Source organism: Protopterus annectens, chromosome 2.part2 (genome assembly GCF_019279795.1).
Source record: "Protopterus annectens isolate FY-2018-M chromosome 2.part2, PAN1.0, whole genome shotgun sequence".
Classification (NCBI taxonomy): domain Eukaryota; kingdom Metazoa; phylum Chordata; order Ceratodontiformes; family Protopteridae; genus Protopterus; species Protopterus annectens.
Genome location: NC_056730.1, coordinates 410,923,479 through 410,951,356, shown reverse-complemented (window position 1 = coordinate 410,951,356; position 27,878 = coordinate 410,923,479). Strand labels below are relative to the sequence as shown.

Below are 27,878 nucleotides of genomic sequence, written 5' to 3'. Positions count from 1 at the left end.
ATGAAACCCCTTTGTGCAATACTTTGGCAGCTGGTGGTTTAGTGGAGAAGCGAACAGATCTATGTCTGGAGTTCCCCATGACACTGTCAGTTTCTGAAATACATGAAGATCCAGTTTCCACTCGTGGGGATCCATGATTTGTCTGCTTAACACATCTGCTAAGGAGTTCTGTGCTCCTGGCAGAAACCTTGCCTGAAGAGTTAGTTGCAGGCTTAGCGCAGTCTCCCATAAAATCATTGCTTGCCTGCATAGAGGATAAGAATGTGTTCCCCTTGCTTGTTGATGTACCACATGACAGTTGTGTTGTCTGTTAGAATCAACACCTGCCCTGGAAGAAGAAACTCCTTGAAAGCCATTAATGCAAACTGGACTGCTAACATCTCTTTCATGTTGATATGTAGATGCTGTAGTCTGGCAGGCCACTTGTCTTGTATCCACTTTCCATTTAGATGAGCTCCCAAGCAATGTCCGAGGCATCCGTCGTCAAGATTTGACTTGCCTCTGGCCGGGTCTGAACAGTCCCTTGTTTAGGTGACATTCCTGAGCCCACCACAAGAATTCTTTTTGAAGGCAAGGTATTATTGGAATGACAGTGTCCAAATCCTGGCAGTGCTGTGTCCATACATTTTGAGATACCATTGTAACTTCCTCATATGCAGTTTGGCATTGGGAAGCACCAGAATACAAGATGCCATGAACCCTAATGCTTGAAGGACTGTCCTTGCAGTCAGCACGGACTGATGAGATAGTTGATGGAAGTAAAGTGACAGACTCTTTTGTTTGTCCGGGGTTAAAAAGGCCATCTGGGCTGCTGTATTCAGTCTCAGACGCAGAAAGCACATGTCTTGAGAGGGTACTAGACTGGACTTTATTTCGTTCACAGAATACGCTAGGCATCTTAGCACTGCGATAACATATTCCAGGTGCTGTAGAAGAACTTCCTTTTCTTGAGCCAGAATCAGGCAGTCGTCCAAGTAAGGATAGATTTGAATTCCTTGAAGCCTGAAGTAAGCTATTACTGGAGCCAGAACCTTTGTGAACACTCTGGGCAGTAGATAAGCCAAAGGGCAATGCAGAGAACTGATAATGAGAATTTCCAGCTCGAAACCGCAGATACTTCCTGCAACTTAGCCTTATAGGCACATGAAGGTAAGCTTCTTTGAGATCTAAAGTTACCATCCAGTGATTTTTGCCCAGCAGAGGTAAAAGCTGTTGTAACGTCAACATCTTGAACTTGGGAATGTCCAGATAAGTGTTGAGGATAGATAAATCCAAAATTGGTCTCCACGTGTTTCCCTTCTTTGGTACAAGGAACAGGCGAATAAAATCCTAGGCCCCTTTCTGATACAGGGACTGGCTGAATGGCCCCTATGTGAAGTAACTGAGAAACTTGCTTGTGAGCCTCTTTTCTTTGTGGAGGAGGAACGTCTGGCATGCCTATGAAAGGGGGCATTGTATGGAAATAAAATCTGTAACCGTGGTGAATGATATCCAACACCCATTTGTCTTGAGTAATTAAATCCCAATTTTCTTTGAAAAGAGACAGTCTTCCTCCCAAAGGAGCTGCCAAGCGTGAATCTGCTGGCAGCTGAAAAGACAGGTCATTGGGTCTGTTTCGAAAGGACTGACCCCTGCCCTCACCAGAAGTCTGAGCAGGTGAACTCCTGTTCTAGGCCTAAAAGAACCTTGAGCCCTGCCCCTACCACGTCTAGACCTACCCCTAGACTGAGAATCATAAGCAGGATATGTCCACCCCTTAGCAGGCCAATTTCTACTAAACTTGGTGGCTGCACCTGCAAAAATCTTTAACAGTTTGCATAGACTTAGCTTTGTCCTCCATTTTCTTTAAAACTGCTTCCACAGGCGATCCAAACAACACATCAGACTGTAAAGGAGCATCCAAAATCCTTGTCTTAACATGCTCAGCTAAATTCTGATCCTTCAACCAGGCATGCCTGCGAAGAACAGAACTGGTAGCAGCCACCCTCGAGGAGGCCTGTACAGCATCAAAACCACATTGCAAAGAATGCTTACCCACTTGTTCAGACACATGAACCAAATCCAGCAACTCTTTACACTCAATACCTTCCGCCAAAGCATCCACCTTAGATTTCAATTGTGAAAGGAGATAATTCTGATATTTTAGCATGTGAAACTGACAATTCAAAGCTCTCATGGCTAGAGTGGAAGAAGTATACACTTTCTTTCCCCACCTATCCAAAGCCCTTGCCTCTATCAGTGGGAACAGGATTTTTAACCACAGAGGCCTTTACACCCTTAGGCCCTTGAGAAATAGTTTCTGGGTCGCCCTAGGACTCTTAAACAAATATTTATGAGCTTGGGCACCCTATAATACCTATCAGGCTTAACAGGAGCAGGAGGCAAAGAATCAGGGTTCAGGAAGCCTCTGCAAAACATCTTCCACCACATTCAACACAGGAGGAATAGCTAAAGGCCTATGCTGGGGTAAAACAATAACTCCTAAGCCTTTTCCTGGAATCAGAGTAATCCTGGCCTTCCCATTTAAAGTGCTCCCTCATGGAATGCAAAGTCTCTGAAAATGAGAAATCCTCAGGCGGAGAAGCTGTAGGAGTGGAATCATCCACATCAGAATCAGAATAAGTGGGATACTCCTGCATCTCTTCCACAGAAGATTCTGAAGCCTCTGAACACTGTTCAAAACTATCAAACTCGGTTCCACCCTAGGCCTCTTATCAGGCGGGGCATAGAACCCCTAATCATAGTAATCAAATCTTCTGCCATTTTAAGCATATGTTTCTTAGGTACAGAACCCGAAATGCTAGGAGAAGCCCCACTAAAGCTGAACTAGGCCTACCTCTAAAGAAGTTTTGGCAACAGAAGGAGAGGCTCTAACTACCTTGGGAAGAGAGGGAAGAACAGTCACCTGAGAAGCCCCTCAGCCTGGCCTACCTCCTGAGAGGCACATCCTGTAAGAGTATAGTTTCTGCCTGGGACTCCATGGAAACTCCTGGCAAAACCTCCGGCTCCACTGAGCCTTCTAAAGAACCGGCGTCCGGGACTGCGGTTCCTCAACCCTAGGCTTCACTGTTTATCCTTGCGCTTCTTGGAGCGGGCGTGGAGCATCCGGCGGCATTTTATAATTGCGTTTCCCAAACACTAACCTGGCACAGTCTAACCTCCTCTTAATAGTGCGTTTGTTAAACCTAGCACAAGAGCGGCAACCAACAACGTCGTGCTCAGGCCCTAAGCAAGGTATACACAAGGTATGATAATCCCTATGCGGTATCTGTTTCCCACAAGAAATACAGTTATTCACTTTTTCTGACATCCGTAAATACTGAGGCAAGAAAAACCAAAATGTTCTAGCGGGTACTTAGCCAACTCTGTTTGTCTGAAACTCCGGTTTGAAATATTTCAGTCGCCAACCTGCACTCGCAAAACTGCTTCTGCATCGGACCATGCGGCAAAAAAGACTGAGGATATGACGTCGGTCATGCGCATTAGTACCCTGACGTACTGACGTCAGTCTAATGCGCCCTGACCGACGTCAGCCTTATACTCTGGTATTCGGGCCGACTGGACGCGGACTATACCCAATAGTCAGGACTGCAGCAATGGAAGACGAAGAACATCTAACTGCATGTTTGTGCAACTCAAAGAATGTTTGTAAAAGGTGTTGGTGTCTCTTCTTCTCTATGTCATAGAGATGCTCATAAATCCTCCTTTTGAGCATCCTCTCAGTCTTTCCTACATAGAAACTACAACATGTCACACAAACGCCTAAATAAACAACTCCCTTGGTTGAACAAGTGTACCTACCATAGGAACCCAGTTTCAACTTTCTAGAAGGTAAATAAAAGCATTGCACTCCCAGAATGTAGGCGCATTGATTACAAGCCCCACATTTAAAAGTGCCATTCTTCGTGGGGGCATAGCCTACGCTTCTGGAACTCAAACTGTTCCTTTTGTGCTCAAACAAACCCTTTAAATTAATGTCTCTTTTCCTAGTGAAACCTACCTTATCTGGTAGGTATTGGTTAATGTCGTTATATAAAGCTAACATGGGCCAATACGTATGGATGGTATTTTCCACCAAGCCTGAGTCCTTATTATACGTATAAACAAAATTGTTTTTTGAATGTTGTTGTTGATCTACAGAGGAAGAAGGTAAGGGCAACCCTTTTCCTAAAAGTGGTGGGTACAATGATTCCCTTTTAGTAAGTATTTCTGATGCTAACGATCTAGTAAGTTTAAGTGGGTACCCTCTCTGTAAAAACAGTGCCTCCAAGGTGTCAACCTCTTCCAAGAAGAGTTCCAAGGTGCTAGAAATCCTTGAGGCACGCATCAGTTGCCCCTTTACAATTCCTTTTTTAGTGTAATAAGGATGCCAACTATTATAATGTAGGAAAGTGTTGGAATAAGTGCTCTTTCTGTAAATTCGTGTTTGAAATCGCCCAGCCTCTATGTCCTTACTAAGAAGAATATCCAAGTAATGCAGTGAAGAATCACTGAATTCATATGTAAAGGCTAAAAATTCAGTGGTTGAATTTAAATAACAGAAAAAGTCCATAAAACTCTCCTTATTACTTTTCCATAAAAGACAGATGTCGTCAAGATAACGTTTATAAAACAATATGTATTCCTTCCATTCCGAAGAATGGATGAATATCTTTTCCCATCTGTAAAGCACAATGCTGGCATATGAGATGCGCATGATGCGCCCATGGCCACCCCATTCTTCTGTTTAAAGATCTCACCGTTAAAATAAATAAAATTGTTTAACAAAACCATTTCCATGAATTGAACTATAAGATTGATCAAGCTGCTACTGAGGTTTGATTCACTGGCCAGAATTTCATTAAACCAGTCCAAACCTATAATATGCGGAATACTGGGAAACAGCTCAATAACATCTACAGTGACCATTAAAAGATTTGGTTCAAATAGACTTGGAGTAATACTACCAATAAATTCCCAGGAATCCCTGCAAATATGTGTGAAGGTGGAGATCAGTTGTTTCAGGTTTTGATCTATAAAAATCCCTAAGGGCTCAGTAATGCTGCCTGCACCTGCTACTATTGGTCTAAACCTCAGGGGTGCCAGACCCTTGTGTACCTTAGGTATTCCGAAAATAACCGGAATTTTCGGTTTAGGGACAGAGAGATAGTTATATAACTTTTCACCAATACCCCCTTGGTTGAGGTAGTCTTTTAACATGTAATGGATTTTAGAAAATGCAATATTAAATTCATTTCTCGAAATTAGTTCGTAGGTGTTGATGTCCTGTAAAATATTGTGTACATGCATTTCATATTCTACATTATACATGAGGACTACCCCTCCCCCTTTATCAGGTTTCATCACCCTAATGTCCTCGTTGTTTAAGTATTCTATCAGTTGGTATAAATGAAAATCAAAATTACAAGGTACTTGCTTATAATGCAAATTTTGTTTTTCTCTTAAAGCCTTTTCCACTAGGTCTTCAAAGACTTTGAGATTAGGGTGCGTGGGGGGGGGTTAAAAGTACTCAGTCTGCTAATAGTGTGATCTATTCGTTCTTGACCTTTAAAACGAACAGCAAGGTTTAAGTTCCTAATAAACAATTTAAACTCCACTAACAACTTAGAAAGATTCATGGGACGAGATGGAACATATTGAAGTCCTTTAGTGAACAACTCAAAAAATTCTGGGGTAATTGTGACATCAGTGAAATTGTAAATCTTGAAATTGTCCTTAGTAATCACTTGACAACCTTCTGTGCTCAAATTTAGATCCAGTTCACATGAGCCTTCTGTGTGGAAAGAAATGTCCATATCTACCTGTGCCCCCTGTTCCAGTTCTGCTGGTAATGTGAATGATTCCTCCCCAACGGTCTGCCCTGGGGGTATTGAAAAACCTGGAATTGATTTGCACTATCTTTTTGTGCAAGGCGCTCACTCCTTCTTGAGGGCTCAGCTACTGGTGTACTGGCTTCCTCCTGATTAGTGTTCTCAAAATTATTCCTTTCCTTCTCTATGAGATTGTATCTATTTCTGCCGGGTACAGGATATGCTCTACCCTCTTTGTATTCTAAAAAGTCCCTTTCTAATTTCCTGGTTTTACGATCTATGACTTTTAAACAATGCTGGTCCACCTCTATAAAAACATAATCATACTTTTTTTTAAAACTTAAAAAATTCTTGTGTTTAACAATGCTGTCATTTAATACAGTAAGTTCGTTCAAAACTACATTAGCTTTTTTCTGATAGTCCTGAACCATAAGGTTCAACATCTCGAGACCTGTCTTGTCAAACAGTTCCAAAAGCTGTGAATGCAGTACCGAGCCAAAAGTGGCACTATTCGGGAACTTAAAGCAACGGAGACCTTTAGGCACCCGTTGCACCCTAATGCATTCCTTTAAGTAATTAATTTCTAACTGAGAATTCTTATATGCATAAAGCTTGTTGTTTAAAGATTCAAAGTCCGTATCCATTTGCTCAAAATGCTTATTGACAGTACCTTGTTTGAAAGTGTATTGCTGCTCAGTCCATGCCTGAAAGTTAAAATCCTTGTTACTTGTGCTGCTGGAAGTAGTGCTTCTTTGCTGGTGACCATATTGTTGGTCTTGAGTATTAAGCCTGGCCAAATGATTCGGAGAAATGACAAAATCCATGCCATTCAGCTCCTGCACTCGCGTTGTAGTTTGTTCCTTAGCCAGTCTTCCAAGACAAAGTTGAGATCCCAAGTAGGCGTTGGAGCTCTCCTGGGCGGTCCTAAGTTCTTAGCCCCTCTGAGGTACTGTCTTAAGAGTGGATGTGAAAATAAAGGAGGATCCGTGCTGTAATGAGCTGAAATTGCTGAGGCGTGGATCTTAATAAATGAAAAGGAAAGTCCTTTGTGTAACATCTCAGTTAAATATTGTAGAATCTGAATTATGTTCGGCTCCAGGGGATTTAGGCCTTTAGCCTGGTTCCAGGCGCAAAATCTTTTCCATTTGTCTGAATAGGTTTTCCTGGAGCTTGGCCTCATGGCCTCCAGAATGACATCCATAACAGCTTTGGATAAAGGTGTTGGCTGGTTGTTTAGGTAATTTGCCATGCAGCCAGGTTTAAAGTCTTGAGCTGGCTGTGTAGAATCAGATCGTCTCGTTGGGTGAGCAGGTGAGGTATTTGTGGCAAAATCCATGGTGGGCCCTGGGCCATGGTCCTTAAAATTGGATACCAATGTTGGCGTGGCCAGTCTGGTGCAACGAGAATCATTTGTGGCCTCTCTAATCTGACTTTCAGCAGTACCTTTGCTAGAAGAGGCAATGGAGGGAAGGCATATACTGTTAATGTTTTCCAACTGAATGAGAGGGAGTCCACTTTCCAAGCTAGTGGATGGAAGGTCCTTGTGCAAAATTTTTGAAGTTGGTGGTTGTGGGGGTTTGCCAACAGATCTATGTCTGGGCGTCCCCATTTTTGAGCTGTCATTGCAAATACTTGTGGATCTAGTTTCCTTTCATGTGGATCCATTATGTTTCTGCTTAGGTCGTCTGCCAATGTGTTTTTCTTTCCTGGCAGGAATTGTGCTTGTAATTGAACATGGTAAGACAGTGCAGTGTTCCACAAGGTCATTGCTTGCCTGCATAGAGGGTAGGAATGTGTGCCCCCTTGCTTGTTTATGTACCACATAACTGTGGTGTTGTCTGTCCTTATTAGTAGTTGTCCTGGGTGTAGAAGGTCCTTGAAAGCTGTTAGGGCATTCTGCACTGCTAGCATTTCCTTTTGATTGATGTGCAGGTGTCTCTGATCTGTAGTCCATTTGCCCTGAATGCACTGTCCTTCCACGTGTGCTCCCCAGGCATAGTCCGATGCATCTGTCGTCATAGTTTGCCTGGCTGTGGGTAAGGTGAAAGGCTGACCCTTGTTGAGGTGACATGCCTGTGCCCACCATAGAAACTCCTGCTGAAGGCAGGGAATGAGTGGAATCATAGTTTCCAAGCTGTGGTTGTGCTGAGTCCTTACACTTTTCAGGTACCATTGTAATTTCCTCATATGCAGTTTTGCAAATGGTATTAGTATGCAAGATGCCATGAATCCCAAGGCCTGCAGAATTTTTCTTGCAGGGAGTTGGGTCGTTGTTGCCATTATTTTGAAATATTGAAACAGCTGTCGTTTGTCTGGCGTGAGATAAGCCATCTGGGCCGCTGTATTCAAGCTGGCACCCAGGAATATTATGTTTTGTGAGGGCACTAGTTTTGATTTCTTTTCATTTACTGTGTACCCGAAGCAACTTAGAAGGTGTTTGACAAATGCCAGATGCTGTAAAAGAATGTCCTTGCTTTCTGCTTGAATAAGACAGTCGTCCAGGTATGGGTATATTTGAATTCCTCTTTGTCTGCGGTATGCAATTACTGGTGCCAGGCATTTTGTGAAGACCCTGGGCGCATTAGATAAGCCAAAGGGCAGTGCAAAGAATTGATAATGCGTTGAACCTGCAATGAAGCGGAGGTATCTTCTGCAATTTTGTCTGATAGGAACATGCAGGTATGCCTCCTTGAGGTCCAAAGTGACTGGCCAAGCATTCTTGCCCAGCATGGGAAGAAGCTGCTGTAGTGTTAGCATCTTGAATTTTGGTACTTGCAGATAGGTGTTCAGAATTGAAAGACCCAGAATGGGTCTCCATGCTTTGTCCTTTCTTGGAACTAGGAAGAGTCGAGTAAAATCCTTGTCCTTGCTCCTGTGTAGGTACCTGTTGAATGGCTCATGTTCATGAGAGTTGTAATTTGTTTTTATGCCTCTGCCCACTGATTTGGTGGCAGGTTTGGCATTCCTTTGATCCTTGGTAAGGTATGAAAGTGGAATCTGTATCCTTGAGAGACAATGTTTAGAACCCATTTGTCTTTTGTGATGATGTGCCAGTTGTCTGCAAAAAAATGCTAGTTTTCCTCCCAAGGGTGCTGCCAGGAGAGATTTGCTTGGTAGTTTGAGGATCGAGTCATTGTGTCTGTCTTCTGCTAGCTTGGGGCCCGTCTCCTCCTCCTTAGCAGAACCCCATTGGCGAGGTTTGTAAGGGCCCTGTGACTGACCTCTGCCCCTTGGGCGTCTGTATTTGCCCCTCTGTGATCTGTCTGAAGCTGGAAAGGACCAATTTTTTTGTTGGCCAATTTCTGCTGAAGCGAGGGGTTGTACCTGCAAGAAATCCTTGACCCTTTGCATGGATTTAGCCTTATCCTCCATTTTCTTTAAAACCTCTTCTGCTTTGACACCAAATAATACATCCTGTTGTAAAGGTGCATCTAATAATTTTGCTTTAACATGATCAGGGAGGGTTTGCTCTTTTAACCAAGCATGTCTACAAATGACAGAGCCAGTAACAGCTGCTCTCCAGGAAGCTTCCAGTGAATCAAATCAGCATTGTAAAGTGTGCTTGCCCACCTGTTCAGTTGCATGTAACAGATGCTGCATTTCCTTGAATTCAGGCTGTTCTGAATGTGTGCTCATTTTTCTTTCCCCATCTATCTAGGGCTCTGGAATCTCTTTCAGAGGGCACAGGATTTTTAGCCATAGAAGCTTTTGCTCCCTTAGGACCCTGGGATATGGTTTCTGGGTCAGTTACAGGGTTTTTATAAAGGAATTTGTGTGAGTCAGGTACTCTGTAGTATCTGTCTGGTTTGGCTGGAGCAGGCGGTAGAGAGTCTGGCTTTAAACTACACTCCAAGTAGACATCAACCACAATATCTAAAACAAGAGGGATAGCAAGAGGTCTGTGCTGGGGTAATAAAAGGAACTCTCGGAGCCTTTTCTTAGAATCTGAGTAATCCTGGCCTTCCCAGTGGAAATGTACCCTCATGGTATGTAATATTTCCCTAAAGGAGTAGTCTACAGGGGGAGATGCTGAGGGAATATAGTGTCTTCAGCATCAGAATCCTCATAAGGTGGAAAAGTGTAATCTTGTTCCTCAGAAGAATCTGAGAGAGATACCTGGTCAGAGGATGCGTAATCCTCCTCTTGGTCTTTTACCAGGAAGGGGATGGGAACCCCTGATAAGGGTAATTAAATCTTCAGCCATCTTAAGCATCTGTTTCTTAGGCATGGGGCCTTGACCTGTAGACCGATGAGCAGTTTTCTTAGGTTTTAAAGGAGTTTTAAGCTTAGCATAAGATTTAATGGCAAGTGTAGTTGGTCTGAAGACACCCTCTGCAACTGAAGGTTTTTCCTCTGCACTGGTGTCTATTTCTGCTCCGGTGTTGGTAGATGGCTGCATCGGCAGAGTAGACTCTGCTTTGGAGTCGGCAGCTGTCTGGGGTTCCAGCTCTGCAGTAGTCAGGGGCTGCATAGGTGCCTCACTGAAAACCGGCGACAGGCCCAGCTGAGGCCTCGGGGTCTGACTTATTCCTAGGCTACCTGTCCTTATCCTTGCGTTTTTTTATGAATTGCGGTCATTGGCTGCTCCAATGGCATGATATAATTAAATTTCCTACCAAAGTAATGCCGTGCAAAGTGAAAACGGCGTTTGATAGTGCGTTTATTAAACCTAGCGTAAAACCGACAACCTGTGATGTCGTGGTCTGGGCCTAGGCAAGGAATACAATAGGAATGGAAGTCCTTATGAGGTATTTGCTTCCCACAAGAAATGTAATTGTTAACTTTTTCTGACATCTGACTGAGGCAAGAAAAAGTTCCCCAATGGGGTACTTAGCCTTATTGAAGACTTCGGACTGAAATTCAAATCGAAAATCTCAGGTGTCGGCCGACCAGCACTTGCAAACTGCTTCTGCTTCAGGCACCAGGCGGCAAGAAAGACTGAAAAAAATGGCGTTGGATGCCTCTTACATACCCATGGCACACTGACGTCAGGGAAGAAGCAACAGCAACCGACGCCGGACCAAGACTTTGGAATTTGGGCTGACTGCGGGACCGCCTGATGGCAGGATAACCCAAGTGTGATGACTGCAGCAGGGTAACCCAATGAACATCAGCTGCATCAGTTCCTTGTGCCTGGTTCCAAGCACAGAATCTCTTCCATTTTCCAGCATAAGATTTTCTAGTATTAGGCCTTCTGGCTTCCAAAATGACAGCCATCACAACTTTACTGAGAGGTGAGTCTTTATGATTACATTATCTGCCATGCTGCCAGGTTTAAAGTCCTGAGTTGGATGTGCAGGATCTGATTGTTTTGCTGGGACAGTAGATAGGGTATTTAAAGTAAGGTCCAAACTGGGCATTGAGACAAGTTCCTTAGGATTGGATACCAGTACTGGCGGGGGGCCAGTCTGGGGCAATCAGTGTCATCTTTGACTTCTCCTGTCTGACCTTTAGGAGTACATTGGGGACAAGAGGCAGTGGAGGAAAGGCATATACTTACAGGTTTTTCCAGCTGAAAGACAGGGCATCCACTTTCCATGCTTGTCTGTGATAGGTCCTTGTGCAGAATCTTTTCAGTTGGCAGTTGTGAGGGGAGGCAAATAGATCTATGTCCGGGCATCCCCATTTCCTTGTTATGCTGAAGACTTTTGGATCCATGTGCCACTCGCGGGGATCCATGAGGTTTCTGCTTAGTCTGCCAGAGTATTTTCCTTTCCTGGCAGGAATTGTGCCTGCAGAAGTACTTGTTAAGTCAATACTGTGTCCCACAAAGTCATGGCTAGTCTGCAAAGGGGGTAAGAATGTGTGCCCCCCTGCTTGTTTGTATACCACATGACCGTGGTGTCATCTGTCTTTATCAGTAGTTGTCCCGGATGAAGTAGGTCCTTGAAAGCTGTCAGGGCATTTTGCACAGCTAGCATCTCTTTTTGATTGATACGTAGATGCATTTGGTTTGAGGACCATGTGCCCTGAATGCATCTTCCTGCTATGTGTGCCCCCAGGCATAATCTGATGCATCCGTTGTTAGTGTCTGCCTGACTAGGGGTAATGTGAATGGCTGTCCCTTGTTCTGGTGACAAGCCTTCGCCCACCATCGAAACTCCTGTTGCAGGCAGGGAATGAGAGTAATCATTGTATCCAGGCTGTGGCAATGTTGAGTCCAAACACTTTTTAGGTACCAGTGAAGTTTCCTCATATGCAGTCTTGCATATGGAATTAGTAAGATGCAGGATGCCATGAAGCCCAAAGCCTGCAGAACTTTTCTTGCAGTTAACTGGGCCTTTGCCAACATTTTGAAATAGGTAGGCAGTTGCCTTTGTTTGCCTGGCGTGAGATAAGCCATCTGGGCAGTTGTATTTAAGCTTGCACCCAGGAAAATGATCTCTTGAGAGGGTACTAGTTTTGATTTATTTTCGTTGACTGTGTACCCTAGGCATGTTAGAAGTCTTTTCACAAATGCCAGATGCTGTAGAAGAATGTCCTTGTTCTCTGCTTAAATTAGACAGTCGTCCAAGTAAGGATATATTTGTATTCCTCTTTGTCTGCAGAATGCAATTACTGGTGCCAGGCACTTTGTAAAGACCCTGGGTGCAGTAGATAAGCCAAAGGGCAGTGCAGAGAATTGGTAATGCATTGAGCCAGCCTTGAATCTGAGGTATCTTCTGCATGATTGTCTGATTGGGACATGCAGGTATGCCTCTTTTAGGTCTAAAGTCACAAGCCAAGCATTCTTGCCCAGCATGGGCAGAAGTTGCGGCCAAGTCAGCATTTTGAATTTTGGTATATCCAGGAATGTGTTCAGAATAGATAGGTCCAGTATTGGTCTCCAGGCCTTGTCCTTTCTGGGTTCTAAGAACAATCTTGAGTAAAATCCTTGTCCCGCCTCTTGCTCTGGTACTTGTTGAATGGCCCCCCATGTCCATGAGGGATGAGACTTGTTTTTGTGCCTCTGCCCACTGATTTTTTGGCAGATCTGGCCAGCCGTTTGCCTTTGGCAGGATATGGAAATGGAACTTGTAGCCTTGTAACACTATATTTAGAACCCACTTGTCCTGGGTTATAATGTGCCAATTTTGAGAAAAAAAATGCCAATTTTCCCCCTAAGGGTGCTGCCAGGATAAAAGTGCTTGGTGCAGGCAGGGGAAAGTCATTGGGACTGTTTCCTGTATGGTTGTGATTTGTCTTCTCCAACTTTGGAGGTAGAAGCACTCCATTGCTTTGACCTGTATGAACCTTGCGCCTGGGATATGCCTCTAGGGCGTCTGGATCTGCCCCTTTGAGGTCTGTCTGACACAGGAAAGGACCATTTCTTTGTAGGCCAGTGTCTAAACCTAGGTGGCTGTACCTGTAAAAAAATCTTTGACAGTTTGCATAGATTTAGCTTTGTCCTCCATTTTCTTTAACACCTCTTCTGCCTTAACACCAAACAAAGTATCATGCTGTAAAGGTGCATCTAATAATTTAACTTTGACATGATCAGGCAGATTTTGTTTCTTTAACCAAGTATGCCTCCTGATTACAGAACCCGTAACTGTGGCCCTGCAGGAGGCCTCCAAAGAATCAAAACCACATTGCAAAGTATGCTTTCCAACTTGTTCAGCTGCATGCAATAAATCCTGCATTTCCTTGTTTTCTGCACATTCAGAGTTTAACAACATTTTCTGTTTAAGCAATGCCATGACATGTTGCTGATATTTAAGCATATGAAACTGACAGTTTAAGGCCCTTGTAGCCAAAGTAGCAGCTGTGTAAACCTTTTTCCTCATCTATCCAGTGCCCTAGAATCTGTCAGAGGGGGTAGGGTTTTTTTTGCAGCAGAAGCCTCAACTCCTTTGGGACCCTGTGAAATAGTTTCTGGGTCTGCAGCAGGGATTTTAAAAAGGAATTTGAGAGTCAGGGATCCTGTAATATGTCAGGCTTAACAGGAGCTGGACATAAGGAGTCAGGGGTAAGGCTAGACTCCGAAAACACGTCTACAATGCCTAACACAGGTGGAATAAATGTGTGGATTAGCTGAAGGTATAGATTCTTCAAATCAGAAGAGGAATCAGAAGAAATAGAAACCTGATCTGAAGATTCAACGTGGCTCTTGAGTTTGTTTCTAGTCTTTGCCTTTGAAGCTGAAGTCGGTTTAATGTAAAGATGTTTAGGTCGCTCCAGACCCAACTGAGGCAGAGTACCGGCGAACCAGCGACTGGCTTAGGAGAAGCTTTGTCGTCGGTTTTGGGCCTCGGTTGTTTATCTCTCTTCTTTTCTTTGCGTATTTTGTTAACTCCGGTAGTCGGATGGCTATCAGATGACATTTCTGGATAATTAAACCGGCATCCAAAACAGTTTAAAGAAAAATCATACTGACGCTTAGTGCGTTGGTTAATCTAGCACAAAACCGACAACCAGAAACGTTGTGATCAGGGCCTGGGCAAGAAATACAGTAAGAATGAAAGTCCTCATGATGTATTTGCTTTCCACAAGAAATACAATCATTTACTTTTTCTGACATCGGTCTGGAGCAAGAAAAAAAGTTTCCCCACTGGGGTACTTAACTTTATTGAAGACTTCAGATCTGAAATTCGAACATGAAAATCTCAGGAGTTGGCCGACCGGCACTTGCAAACTGCTTCTGCTTCGGGCACCGCGAGGCAAGAAAGACTGAAGAAAATGGCGTCGGCAGCTTCTTTTATACTCCTGACGACCTGACTTCAGGGAAGGGGCAACAGCAGCCAACGCAGGACCCAAGACTTTGGAATTCAGGCCGACTGAGGGCAACCTGCCAGCAGGATTACCCATATATAATGACTGCAACTGTGAAACACGAAGAACATCTGCTATACTAGAGAAATAACAGAAAAAAGAGGGAGAAACAGCACTACTGGCTTGGAAAAATTGTTACGGTATCTGTTACAAGTCCTGAAATAACAGGATGGTTTTAATTAAAAACTTGCAACAGCAGACAAATCCCATGCAATGCCCAATACCATTCTCAGTAAAGGAATGCATCTATTCGGGCCAGCCAAGGGCTTCCTAGCAGGGATAACCTACAAGTGATGACTGCAACAGTGAAACACAAAGAACATCTGTTAGTATGCACATTCCATACTCACTACCTGCAACAATATTCATTCTTGATTACTTAAAACACAATTAGTCTCTATCACTTGCTCCATTATTACAGAAGACTGACGACCACCACTTATCTCCATTGTGCCCATCAAGTTTCAAATGAGGGAAGGAATGGAGAACTTAACGGGTACCACCACCTCCTTAGTAACAAAACAAAGGCTAGATACTACACTACCAAAAGCTGTATGAAGCCTGTAGTTTTTTTTTTCATTGAAAATGCAGCAAAGGTAGGAAATGTGAAAAAATACACAAACATACAACTTTTTTAACCTGTGAAGAGTGTGCTTTGAGTGCAGCATTTCCCAAAATGATGCTGACTTACTGGTGGGCAAAAGGCAATGTGGTTTGAATACACTTGGAAATGAATGCTTGGCAACTGCAACTTGCTCCAAGCCAAGAGAAAGGAGATGAACAAACAGTCCATTTTCTTAAATTCTTACATCCTCTGCAGGTAATAACAGAACTGCTAAAGCATATATGCAGGGCATCAAAGGCCCTTTTTTTTTCCTTTGCCTTCTGCTATCACAGGGAAACCACTTCTTAGAGACATGTTATCATTATGAATTTTTTTATGCACTAAGGCTAAATAAACCTAGACAAACCACTTGGATGCGATTGCCAACAGGAAATGGGTTACACAAGAAGCAAAGAATTCCACCAAGCTACAAAGTTCAAATAGCAGACGGACAAACCTATCAAAAGAAAAGTTATGTAAGACCTTACCATAACCATAGATGTCCTTCTCTTCTACGTTGCAGTATTCATAACAGTAGTATTCATAACCGTAGGGAGTAGCTGCCTGCAGCACCACCGTCCGGACAGTATACCAAAGTCTTTGCATTAGAGGGTGTGTGTGACATCTGCTATGAGAGCCATAAACTGACATTAGGTATAAAAGTGATGTCTGCACGTACCCTCCTCAGAATAGTTTCTGCTACATATACTAGTGCCACTGAGTTTTTCAGGAGGGTCCTAACCGAGACCCTTAGACTTACATGCCTGCTAGAGCCAGGGCAGTAATAAGGCTATGTAGGTAGAGATTTGGGGAAGAAGATGGCCACAGGTGTTCAAAAAAAACCTGCTATAGCAGAAGCATGAAACTGGGGGTAAGAGGGTGGGACTGAATATTGCAACATGGAGGAGAAGGACATCTATCGTTATGGTAAGGTCTTGCACAATTATTCTATGTCCTTCTGTTCTGATGTTGCAGTATTCACAACAGTAGGTAGAGTACCAGAGCTTTAAGTATGATCCTAGGAGGAGAAAAAGTTTTAGTGGTCCAGGAGACCCTGTAGGATAGTTCTGGCAAAACCGGTTCTAGCACGGGATGCCATGTTCGGCTTGTAGTGTTTGGTGAAGGTGTGCACGGAGGTCCAAGTGGCTGCCTCTAAAATAGAAGGGGAATCAATGCCTTTGAAAAAAGGCAGAAGAGGCAGCTGCTTTTGTGGAATGTGGTTTGATACTGCCCTATAAGGTTTTTCCATGGTAGGAGTAGCAGAAGGAGACGGACTTGGAGATCCATGAGGCAATGGTTTGCTTAGATACAGCTTTCCCTAGGGCTCTGGGATGGAAGGAAACAAATAACTGTTCTGATTTCCTGATGTCTTTGGTTTTGTCTGGATAATATCGTAGTTGTCTGAGCACGTCCAGAGAATGAAGGGTCCTCTCTGAAGCATTTTGAGGATGGGGGTAGAAGACGGGTACATTAATGGTTTGATTCAACGAGAGTTCATTAACTACCTTGGGCATGAAGGAGGGGTTGGTCCTGACCACTACTCTTGTCCCTGTGAAAGACTAGGTAGGGGAATGTGGCCATCAGGGCTTGGATCTCTAAAACCCCCTTGGCGGATGTGAGGGCAACTAGCATAACTGTTTTGAATGTAAAAAAGCAGAATGTGCTGTTTCAAAAGGAGATAGTGTTAGCTTTTCTAATACAAAGTTTAGATCCCACAGAGGAGGGATGGCTTTCTGTGGGGGTTTGATGTGGAGGACCTCCTCTTAAAAAGGGTCTGACTTCCAGTCTGGGATGCCAGGTGAGGTGAAATGGGCAGACAGGCAGAGATGGCAGACAAGTGGAATAGGTCAGTTCTGTTTGGAGTAACTCACACAAGTAGTACAGGACCCTATGGATGGAGGTAGTGAAGGGGTCCTGTTTATTCCAATGACACCAACTGGAGAATCTGAGCCATTTAGCCACATAGTTTCTCCTAGTGCTGGGTTTTCTGGCCTCCTGCAGAACATTAAGTACGTCCTGTGAGTAAAGGTGTCTGTATGGGATCAGGATTCTATCACCCATAAGGTCAGTTTTAGATTGTTCACCTGCGGGTGTAGCAGGGTCCCCTTGTTCTGTGTGAGCAGGTCTATCCAGTGGGGTAACCTGTGGTGATTGCCCTTGGCTACAGAAAAAAGGAGGGGAAACCAATGCTGTCTTGGCCAATAGGGAGTCACTAGTAGGATTTTTGGTTTGTTCCTCTGAATTTTCAGGAGGACTTTCTAGATCAGAGTGAAACTGGGGAAGGCATACAGAAACACCCCCACCCATGAAAAAGAGAAGGCGTCCACTTTCCACGCTTGTGGGTGTGGGTTCCTTGTGCAAAAGTTGGGCATCTGTCTGTTGTCTGGGGAGGCGGAGAGGTCCGCTTGTGGAATACCTCACCTGTGTATCAGGTCTAGGAAAACCTCCCTCTCTAGCATCCATTCGTAAGAGGTGGCTGAGGTTTTGCTGAGTGCGTCTACCATCACAATCTGTTGGGAGGGGATATACATGGCCAACAGGTGTACTCTGAGGGAGTTTGCTAGATTCCAAATCTGAATGGCCAGTCTGCAAAGAGGGTATAACCTGGTTCCTCCTTGTTTATGTACCATGGAATTGTCATGTTGTCTGCGATTACCTTTAAGGTTCCTGGCAGGATAGAGGGTTGGAATGTTAGTAGGGCCAACAGCAAGACTCTCATTTCAGTACAGTTGTATACACTTACCATAAATGCAGATGTTCGAGTATATTCACTGTTGCAGTCATTACATTTGAGTAATCTAATGGCAGGTTGCCCTCAGTTGGCCTGATTAACAAAGTCTCTGGTCCTGCATCGGTTGCTGTCCTTTCTTCCATGACGTCAAGTCGTCAGGGGTATAAAACATGCAGCCGACGCCATTTCATCAATTTTTCTTGCCCCAGATGTCAAGAGTCGCCCAAACGGGGAGCAAAATATATAAGTAATTAAAAACACAAAAATATACCTCCAAACAAAAGCAAATACACCAAAAAGGCTTTTAAGTGTAATACAAGAAGAGACATAGTAAGAGAGAAAATGGGGCTGGAGGGAGGGTAACCAGGACTGCAACAGTGAATACACTTGAATATCTACATTTATGTTAAGTGTACACAACTGTACTATGTTCTTTGTGTTTGACTGTTGCAATCATTCCATATGAGTAGATTCCCAAAGCTATGGTTGGGAGGATGGATTTATACAGCATTAGGACCGGCTATAAGGCCCTGCAAAATGGCAGAGGCAAAGCCAGCTCTGGATTTAGAGAAAATTGGTAAGTGATAATGCTTGGTGAAAGTATGAACTGAACTCCAGGTAGCAGCTTCTAGAATATCCCTGGTAGGAACACCTCTGAGAAAGGCTGCAGAAGTAGATGCAGCCTTGGTGGAATGGGATCTGATCCCCTGGGGATAGGTTTTCCATGGTGCTTACAGCAGAAATTAATACAATGGCTTATCCATTTGGAAATGGTTTGCTTTGAAATAGCCTTTCCCTCTGCCCCTGCAACAAATGCTACCAGCAGTTGTTCAGATTTTCTTCGAGATTTAGTCCTGTCCAAGTAAAATCGAATTTGTCTGTGTACATCCAATGAATGCAGAATCTGCTCCCCCTTGTTCTGTGGATTGGGAAAGAAATTTGGCAAATTAATGGAATGATTAAGAGCCACACTGGATACCACCTTGGGCATGAAGGATGGGTTGGTCCTGAATGACACCCTGTTTGCATGAAAGATGATGAAAGGCTCCACTGCCATAAGGGCTGTAATTCAGAAATCCTTCTAGACAAAGTGATTGCTAAAAGGAAGGCTGTTTTCCAGGAAATAAATTTTAAGTCTGCAGTAGCAGCTGGCTTGAAAGGAGGTAGACTGAGTTCTCCAATACAAAGTTAAGGTCCCAGGCAGGGTTGGAGCTCTCCTGGGTGGCGTCAAGGTTTTGGCCCCTCTGAGATACTGCTTTAGCAGAGAATGAGAGAAGAGGGGGGTTCTGTGTTGTAATGAGTTGAAATGGCTGAGGCATGGATTTTTATGGAAGAAAAAAAGACAGGCCCTTGTGAAGCATCTCAGTTAAGTATTGCAAACTCTGAGGTAAATTGGGCACTGCTGTGCTCATCCCTTGAGAATGATTCCAGGCACAGAATCTTCTCTATTTGTCAGCATAAGATTTTCTAGTACTAGGTCTTCTCGCCTCCAAAACGACATCCATCACAAGTTTGCTGAGGGATGCTAAGGGGAAATTTAAGTGATTAGCCAAGCTGCAAGATTCAATGTTTGTAGCTGAGGGTGCAGAATTTGGTTGTTCTGCTGAGACAGTAAGGAAGGTGTCTGAGGCAGGTGCCATGGAGAAATTTGTGACAGACTGCATAGCAGTGGGTGTACCAGTGTTGGCAATGCCAGTCTGGAGCAATTAAAATCATTTTTGGTTTGTCCTGTTTGACTTTTACTAGACCTTTGGAGAGCAGAGGCAGAGGGGGAAACGCACAGACTGATAGGTTTTCCCAGCTGAAGGACAGAGCATCCACTTTACAGGCTTTTTTGTGAGGAGTTCTTGTGCAAAATTTGTCCAACTGGTAGTTCTGGGGTGAGGCAAAAAGATCCATGTCTAGGCTCCCCAACATGCGTGTCAACATGTTGAAAATCCGTGGTTCCAGTTTCCATTCGTGTGAGTCCATGACATTTCAGCTTAGTTCATCTGCCAAAATCTTCAGTTTTCCTTGCAGGAATTGAGCTTGTAGTTGTACTTGAAAGCTCAAGGCCGTGTTCCACAATGCCATGGATAGTCTGCAGAGGGGGTAGGAATGTGTACCCCCCTGCTTGTTTATGTACCACATAACTGTGGTGTTGTCCATCTTTACCATTAGTTGTCCTGGATGAAGGTAGTCCTTGATGGTTGTCAGTGCATTCTCTACAGCTAGCATCTCTTTTTGATTGATATGAAGGTGCATTTGATTTGGGCTCCATTTGCCCTGAATGCACTTTCCTGCCAGATGAGCCCCCCATGCAAAGTCTGATGCGTCTGTAGTTAGGGTTTGGGTGGCAGGGGGTGGTGTGAATGGCAGTCCCTTGTTTTGCTGGTAGGCCTCTGCCCACCATAGGAACTCCAGTTGCAGGCAAGGTATGATACGAATCATTGTTACCAGGCTGTGACAATGTTGACTCCATAAACTTTTTAAGTACCACTGAAGTTTCCACATATGCAGTCTTGCATATGGAATTAGAAGAACGCAGTAGGCCATGAACCCCAGTGCTTGCAGTCTTGCAGACAGCAGGGTTTTTGTGGCCACCTGTTTGAAGTCACCAAATGAATTTGTTTTTCTGGCGTAAGGAAAGTCATCTGGGCAGTTGTATTCAAGCTTGCACCCAGGAATGCAATTTTTTAAGCAGGTACCAGTTGTGATTTCTTTTTGTTTATGGTGTACCCTAGGCAAGTTAGAACCCTTTTTACAGACACCAGATGTTTTAGAAGAATGGCCTTGATATCTGCCTGAATTAGACAAACGTCCAGGTATGGATATATTTGAATGTTTCTTTGCCTGCAAAATGCAATTATTGGACCCAGGCATTTTGTAAATACCCTGGGTGCAGTAGGTAAGTCAAAGGGAAGTGCAGAGAACTGATAATGCAAGTAGCCTGCTTTGAAGTGATGGTATCTTCTGCAAGATTCCCCAATTGGGATATGCAGGCAAGCCTCTTAAATCTAGAGTTGCCAACCAGGCATCTTTGCCTAGCATAGGAAGTAACTGGTGAAGAGTCAGCACCTTGAATTTTGGCATGTCCAGAAAGGTGTTTAGAGTAGACGGGTCCAGAATTGGATGCCATGATTTGTCCTTCCTGGGTACCAGGAAAAGTCTGGAATAGAAACCTTATCCCTTTTCCTCTTCTGGTTCTAGTTGAATTGCCCCCAAGTTTAGGAGGGAAAGTACTTGTTTCTGAGCCTCTGCCCACTGATTTGGGGGCAGGTCTGGCTATCCGTTTGGAGTTGGCAAAGTGTGGAAATGAAATTTGTATCCCTGGGACACTATATTTAAAACCCATTTGTCCTGGGTTATAAGTTGCCAGTATTTTGCATGAAGAGCCAGTTTTCCCTCCAAAGGGGTGGCTAAGAGTTAAGTGCTTGATAATTTTAAAGGAAAGTCCTTCAAGACTGTTTGCCATAGGGAGGTGTCTTGTTGCTTCCAGATTTGGAAGCGGAGGCACCCCATTGCTTAGTTCTGAAAGTCCCTTGGGACTGAAACCTGGTGCTTTTGGAATGTTTGGGTTTGGCTTGAGTGGCTCTTGAAGGAACTGGAAAGGACCAGTTCTTAGTAGGCCAGTGCCTACTAAATCTTGGAGGTTGTACTTGTAAGAAATCTTTCACAGTTTGCATAGATTTAGCTTTATCTTCCATCTTTTTAGAACTTCTTCAGCCTTACTGCCAAACAGACGGGTCCTGCTGCAAAGGAGCATCCAACAATTTTGCTAAAACATGATCAGGCAGTGATTGCTCCTTAAACCAAGCATGCCTTGTAAGCACAGACCCAGTAACAGCAGCCCTGCAAGAGGCCGCCAAAGAATCAAAACCACATTGAAAAGTATGTTTTCCAACTTGGTCAGCTGAATGCAATAATTCCTGTAAATCTATTTTCCACACAGTCAGAAATCATCATTTTCTGTTTAAGCAGTCCCATGATATGCTGCTGATATTTTAGCATATGGAATTGACAGTTTAAAGTCCTGATTGCCAAGGTTAGCCATTTTGATCATTTGTTTTTTAGGCATAGGGCCCTGAACATGTGGCCTGGGCATCAGTTTTTTAGACATAGATCAAGATTTCGGCCTTAATATTGAAGGTGGTATTGGTTTAATATACAAATCTGTAGGCCTGAATACACCCTCAGAAGCAGATGCCTGCACAGCGGCTCTGGACCCATCCAAGGTAGAGACATCCGTGGGCTCCATAGGTGAAGCATCTCGCGGCATACCGGACTCCGAATGGGTCTCGGTAGAGGCCTGTGAATCAGAAGTAGCGGGTATCAGGGGCTGCAAAAGCGTCTTATTGAGTACCGAACTGGCGACTGGCTTAGAAGTGTCGTCGGCAGTTTTGAACCTCAACGGCCTGTCTTTTTCTTTGAGTTTTTTTCGGTATTCCAGTAGTCGGATGGCTAACTGACGTAATTTCTGGATAACTAAACCAAGAACCGAAATATTTCGAAGCAAAGATGTACCGACGACGGATAGTGTGCTGATTAAATAAAGCACAAAACCGACAGCAAAGTACGTCGTGGTCAGGGCCTAGGCAGGAATATAGTACAAATGAAAATCCTTATGAGGTATTTGCTTCCCACAAGTAATACAATTATTAACTTTTAATGACAATGGTAAGGAGCAAGAAAAAGTTTCCCCAATGGGGTACTTCGCTTTTAGTTGAAGACTTCGGTTCTGAAACTCGAAAACAAAAGTTTCAGGAGTCGGCCAACCGGCACTTGCGAACTGCTTCTGCTTCGGGCACCGTGCAAGAAAGACTGATGTAATGGCGTCGGCTGCATGTTTTATACCCCTAACGACCTGACGTCATGGAAGGGACAGCAACAGACGCAGGACCTAAGACTTTCTTAATCAGGCTGACTGAGGGCAACCTGCAAGCAGATAACCCAAATTTAATGTCTGCAACAGTGAAAAACGAAGAACATCTGAGGTCACAAACTCATCAGGGGAGTCTATATGCTTCCTCTTGCAAGTCCTCTTTCGAGAGGGCTCCTTAAAAGGGTATTCTGTGGTGGCCTCAGAACAGAGAGGTTCGCCCAATGGGGAATCCTGAGGCTCTGTATCTCTGCTGTCCTGTGCATGGGGTGGTGCTGAGACACTAGCCGGTGCCTTGGGGGGGACATATGCCAGTATCCCTATGTAGAGCTGTAGAGGGGGACAGCACACTCATCATCTTGAAAGTAGATCTCACCGGTTCAGAGGTGAACTATGGCTCTGAGGAGACTGAACCCCCCAGGCCCCAGAGAGACTGGCTCTGGGGCTAATGTAGGAGCAGAGCTCACCTGAGCCAATGCACCAAAGGTTAGACTTGGAACCGAGTAAGTTCGGGTCCAAGAGCTCCCCCCAGGGCCAGCCGGAGAACCCTGGCTCCCAGAGACAACGGACGGCACCAAAAGAGTCGGAGCAGATGTCTGTTCCGTAATCTCCAAAGGGGGTCCCGGAACAGGCGGTTCTACAGTAAGCAGTACCAGGCACTCCAGCTCCAAAGATACAGCTTGGCTCGGAGGAGGAACAACAGTGGATGCAAGAGTCTTGGAAGGCTCCGAGACCTGATAGGTTGGAGCAGAGAACAATTTAGCTGGCGCCGGCAACTTCAGGACTCTGCGCACCACCCGGTCCACGTCATCATCAGACAGGCTCCTAGTGGACCTGGAGGAGAGAGAAGATGAATGAGATCTCTCCAAAATGAAAGATCTCAAGGTAGGGGAGATCGGTGAAATGTCAATGGACTAGCTCTGAGACACAGTATATTGCGGCCCCGAAGACCTTGGAGTCTAAGGTCCAGGCTTGTCAATAATGATGACCTCCATCACTTCTGAAGTCTGTGGAGCTGAGGAGGTAAACGGGCTTAGAAAGTTTTGAAAGTTTTTCTGGAGGCTCAGACTGAGCCGAAGAGAAAGGTGATGGCCTTTTGGATTGTTTGTTCCTCTTGGAAGAAGAGGACGAAGAAGAAGCACTCTGTACACCTTCCTCAAAGGTTGGCTTTAAGAGTCCCTTAAGAATCAATTTGTTTCTCCTCGCCTGTAACACACGTGCACTGAAGGGAGTGGCAGAAAGTACAATCCTCCTTTAAATGTATAGCCCCTAGAAAATATATGCAATGACATGTCCGTCTGTAAATGACATGTTCTGTGTAAATTTCTGACACTTTTTAAAACCCGAAGGCTTATGCTCTTTCTCCCTAGAGTCTTTAGACACGGTGGAAGAAAAAGTTCCCAAAAGGATTATAAAGGCAAATGACTCCGAACACTGCTAGATATAAACACACACTAAGCTAATAAACACTGCACATCTAAGTATAAAAAAAATTAGAAAACTAATCAGCTAAGACAAAAGGCAAGCACTAGGACCTCAACGGACCTAGATACCAAGGAAAGAACACACGTGCTAACAATAATCCTACCAGCCCTTTAAAACAGGCAATTAGCTCTCTAATTTAAATGAGCTAAATGACCAACTAACTAACTGCTAGAGTAGACTAAACAACACACCACTATAATAAAACTACGGGATACAAGAAGGCCTGCGAAAAAAATAACGGCCAAACAACAACACAACAGCAGAAAGGACATAAGGTAAGCTACATGCTAATCTAACTATCCTAACTATCTAATCACATAAAAACACTATTAATGTAAGAATCTTACAAATTTAAGCTAGTAAAGTGAAAAATTACAAAAAAACTTAGCCACGGCCGAAAAGAGCACATCCAACCTCAAAGCGGCAAACAAGATCTGCACAGTTGCACCACTGCATAATGGGTTACCTACCTGCCACAAGCCAAGTTTGAGACTTCCAGCTGTGTATTCGGCTGAGTTGAGCCGAGGATCAGCTCCAAACCCATCCAAGTAAGAATGATGGCGAGACAGGACAACATAACATTAAATGTTTTTAATTAACCTTCATATTGCTTAAAATAAAAATAAGCTGTTTGTAGGTACTGCTAAACTGAAGACTAGAGACATGAGAATGTATTTTTGGCAATGAGACAAGAACATACAGATTCTTTATAAAAACAAAAAAATCTGAGAATTAAGTGACAAAAAGTACAATGTAAACTTGTCACTGATGTAATATTTCATTCACAAGATGTATTTAAAGTTTCCTTGCCTCATGACAGAAGAAAAATGCTTGGATTGCAACCCAGAAAACCAGTGTTCAGCTAGTGTCCTGGCAGGGGGGAACAGACAAACCTGCTGTCCTGACAACAGCTCTAAGAATTCAGGTATACTGCCACAGTATCAAGAGCCTGTCTGCACACAAGCAGTGTGCTGCTTGATCATGAAGTTCCACTTAAGAAACACGGATGCACCACCTGAAGGCAGCTAAAGAGAATCAAACAAGATTACCAAGGGAATGGGAGATGAATCAACGGAATTTGCACATTGACTCCCTTTCTAACACCAGAGTCTCGCCCTCCAAAGAGGAGCAAATAGATCATAGAATTCTATCCCATTTCAGAGTAATAAATTTGTCAGCTGGGTATAGAAAAGACAGCCAGTGGGTCAACTGGGTGAAAAAAAAAATGGAACCAGTGGGCTGATCCTGCAGACAGGAAAAAAATATATATTTTTAAAGCTTTAGAACTAGGCCACTCTAAACTTGCATCCACACCATTAACCTGTTCTATCCAGTAGGTAGCACCACTGGGTCAAAACTACTGCCATGCAAAGACAAGAATAAGGTGAATTAGCTTAATATTTTAAGTTATGTACCTTGCAAAAAGTTAGTAATAGTGAAACAAAATCGCAGTTAAAAATCAAATGCTGCACATGTACAAAATCAGTCCCAGAAACATGTGCATCTCTGATACTAGGCAGAGCCATATTTATCCTGCATGCTTACAGGGGCTTAAAGGTTTAAAAAGAAATAAATACCATACACAAATAAAAAAGATACTAAGGAGATTTTGCAATGGTGCTTGAAGTGCAGATGGTCTCTTATCTGCAAAGTTCATGAAGATGGACTCCACAGACTGTTTAAATGGTCATCTGTCAATAGAATATTTTTGATTGGGGGTACTACTGACTAATGACGAAAAATGACAAAAGATCAAGAACGGGACTTAAAGCCATCACCATCTTGGAAACATTAGCTGACCCTCATGGAGAGTGCAGAAAAACAAGATGGAGGCCTAGATAAGATAAATGTTGGGGTTTTCCCCACTCTGGTTACATGTCAAAAGTACCCCTTCAGCAAATTATGCCTGCTGTACAAAAATTTAACTCAATAGTTTCAATGATAGAAGTATTTAAAAGCGACACCATGGTAAGTGGAACTGGGAGTGGATACATGGACTGCAAAGCTTTAAAATTAAGAGAATGAAATAATGAAGAAACAATGTCAGAATTGAAGATGGAGCTGCTGAAAATAATTAGAATGATCAGAAAAATTAACAACTGCTTGCTCTTCTATGCAAAGGGGACTGCAGGTCAAATTTCACATATGTGGGTCTACTTTACATAATCGAACCATACTTCACTGAAACTCTTTTTGAAGAAACAGAGAGAGAGTGAACATTCAATAATGCAAACACATTCATATCAGCAAAAAATTCCACAGGGAAAGGATGCAGTTAGCCAGTGTTAGGAAAAAAGAAGTTATGTACTTACCATAATGCTCCATGCGAGTTGTTCATCTCGCCTTCATTCTTACACATGGGTTCTGAGCCGATCCATCGGCTCCAAGTCGGACGCTTTCACAAGCTCAAGGTTTTAGAGTAGCTCGAGCCCAAATCCTTATTCCATGATGCTCTCTGTCTCACCTCAGATCTAATTTGCTGATCCCAGCATGTAAAACATAACACACAAAAGGCACTGCAGCTGGAGTAAGAAATCCTAACACAACACCCACCAGGCCGCAAGTCTTACTCGTCCTAAGAGAAACCTGGAGGGGGAAGGTGGGTGGGAATGTAAAAATGAAGGCGAGATGAACTCACATGGAACGGCATGGTAAGTACATAACTTCTTTATGTGAAGTTGTTCAATCTGACCTTTCATTCTTACACATGGGTAGCATCCTAAGCACCCTAACCCTGGGTGGCTCACAGGAGTATATTCCTGAGGACAGTGAAACCAAAGGAAGCCCTGTCCCTGGAGGCCCTATCTACTTTGTAATGAGTGATGAAGGTATGCGGCTTGTACAAAGTGGCAGCTGCACATACAATGTCCAAAGGCCACCTAGCAGCATAAGCTGAGGAAGAAGAAATAGCCCTAGTGGAATGTGCTTTCACGCCATGTTCTAATGGTTGATTCACTGAGGAATAAGTAAATTTTATGCAGTCAGTTAACCATTTGGAATGAGTAACTTTGGATACTGGTAGCCCTTTCTTAGTGTCAGCATAAGAAACAAAGAGTTGTTCTGATTTTCTAAATTCTTTTGTTCTGTCCAAGTAGAACCTTAATTGCCTGTGAACATCAACCTTATGCAACATATACTCCAACTTGTTAGAATGGTTACTGAAGAAAGTTGGGAGTTCAATAGTTTGATTCAGGTTAGTCTCGGAACTCATCTTTGGAAGGAGGGAAGGGTTAGTCCCTCAGTGACGCACTGTCGGGATGAAACACCAAATATGCAGGTTTGATAGATAGGGCCTGAAGTTGGGACACTACCTGCTGAGGTAATGGCTACCAAGAAGATTGTTTTCCAAGAGAGAAATTTTAAATGGCAGAATGATGCAGGCTCAAAGGGAGGAAGAATAATCCGTGACAACACAAAATTAGATTCCAGGGAGTAAAAGGTAGTCCAACAGGCAGTCTAAGATCTATGGTACCCTTTAAGAAGGCCCTACATAGTCTGTGAGACATTAGGTTAGAACCTTCAGATCAGAGGAGAAAATTCAAAATTGCAGCCAACTGAACTCTTATGCAGCTGCAGCACCTTCATGAAAAAGCTTAGTCAGGAATTCCAAAATGCTAGTAAATTGGGGTGACGCAAGGG

General features: G+C 43.7%; 1 protein-coding gene across 1 annotated transcript in view; it reads right to left on the bottom strand.

Annotated features, from left to right (window-relative positions):
* Positions 1-27,878, bottom strand: part of LOC122795947 (transcription factor TFIIIB component B'' homolog) — a 586,977-nt gene that overhangs the window by 340,499 nt on the left and 218,600 nt on the right. The window lies entirely within an intron of this gene.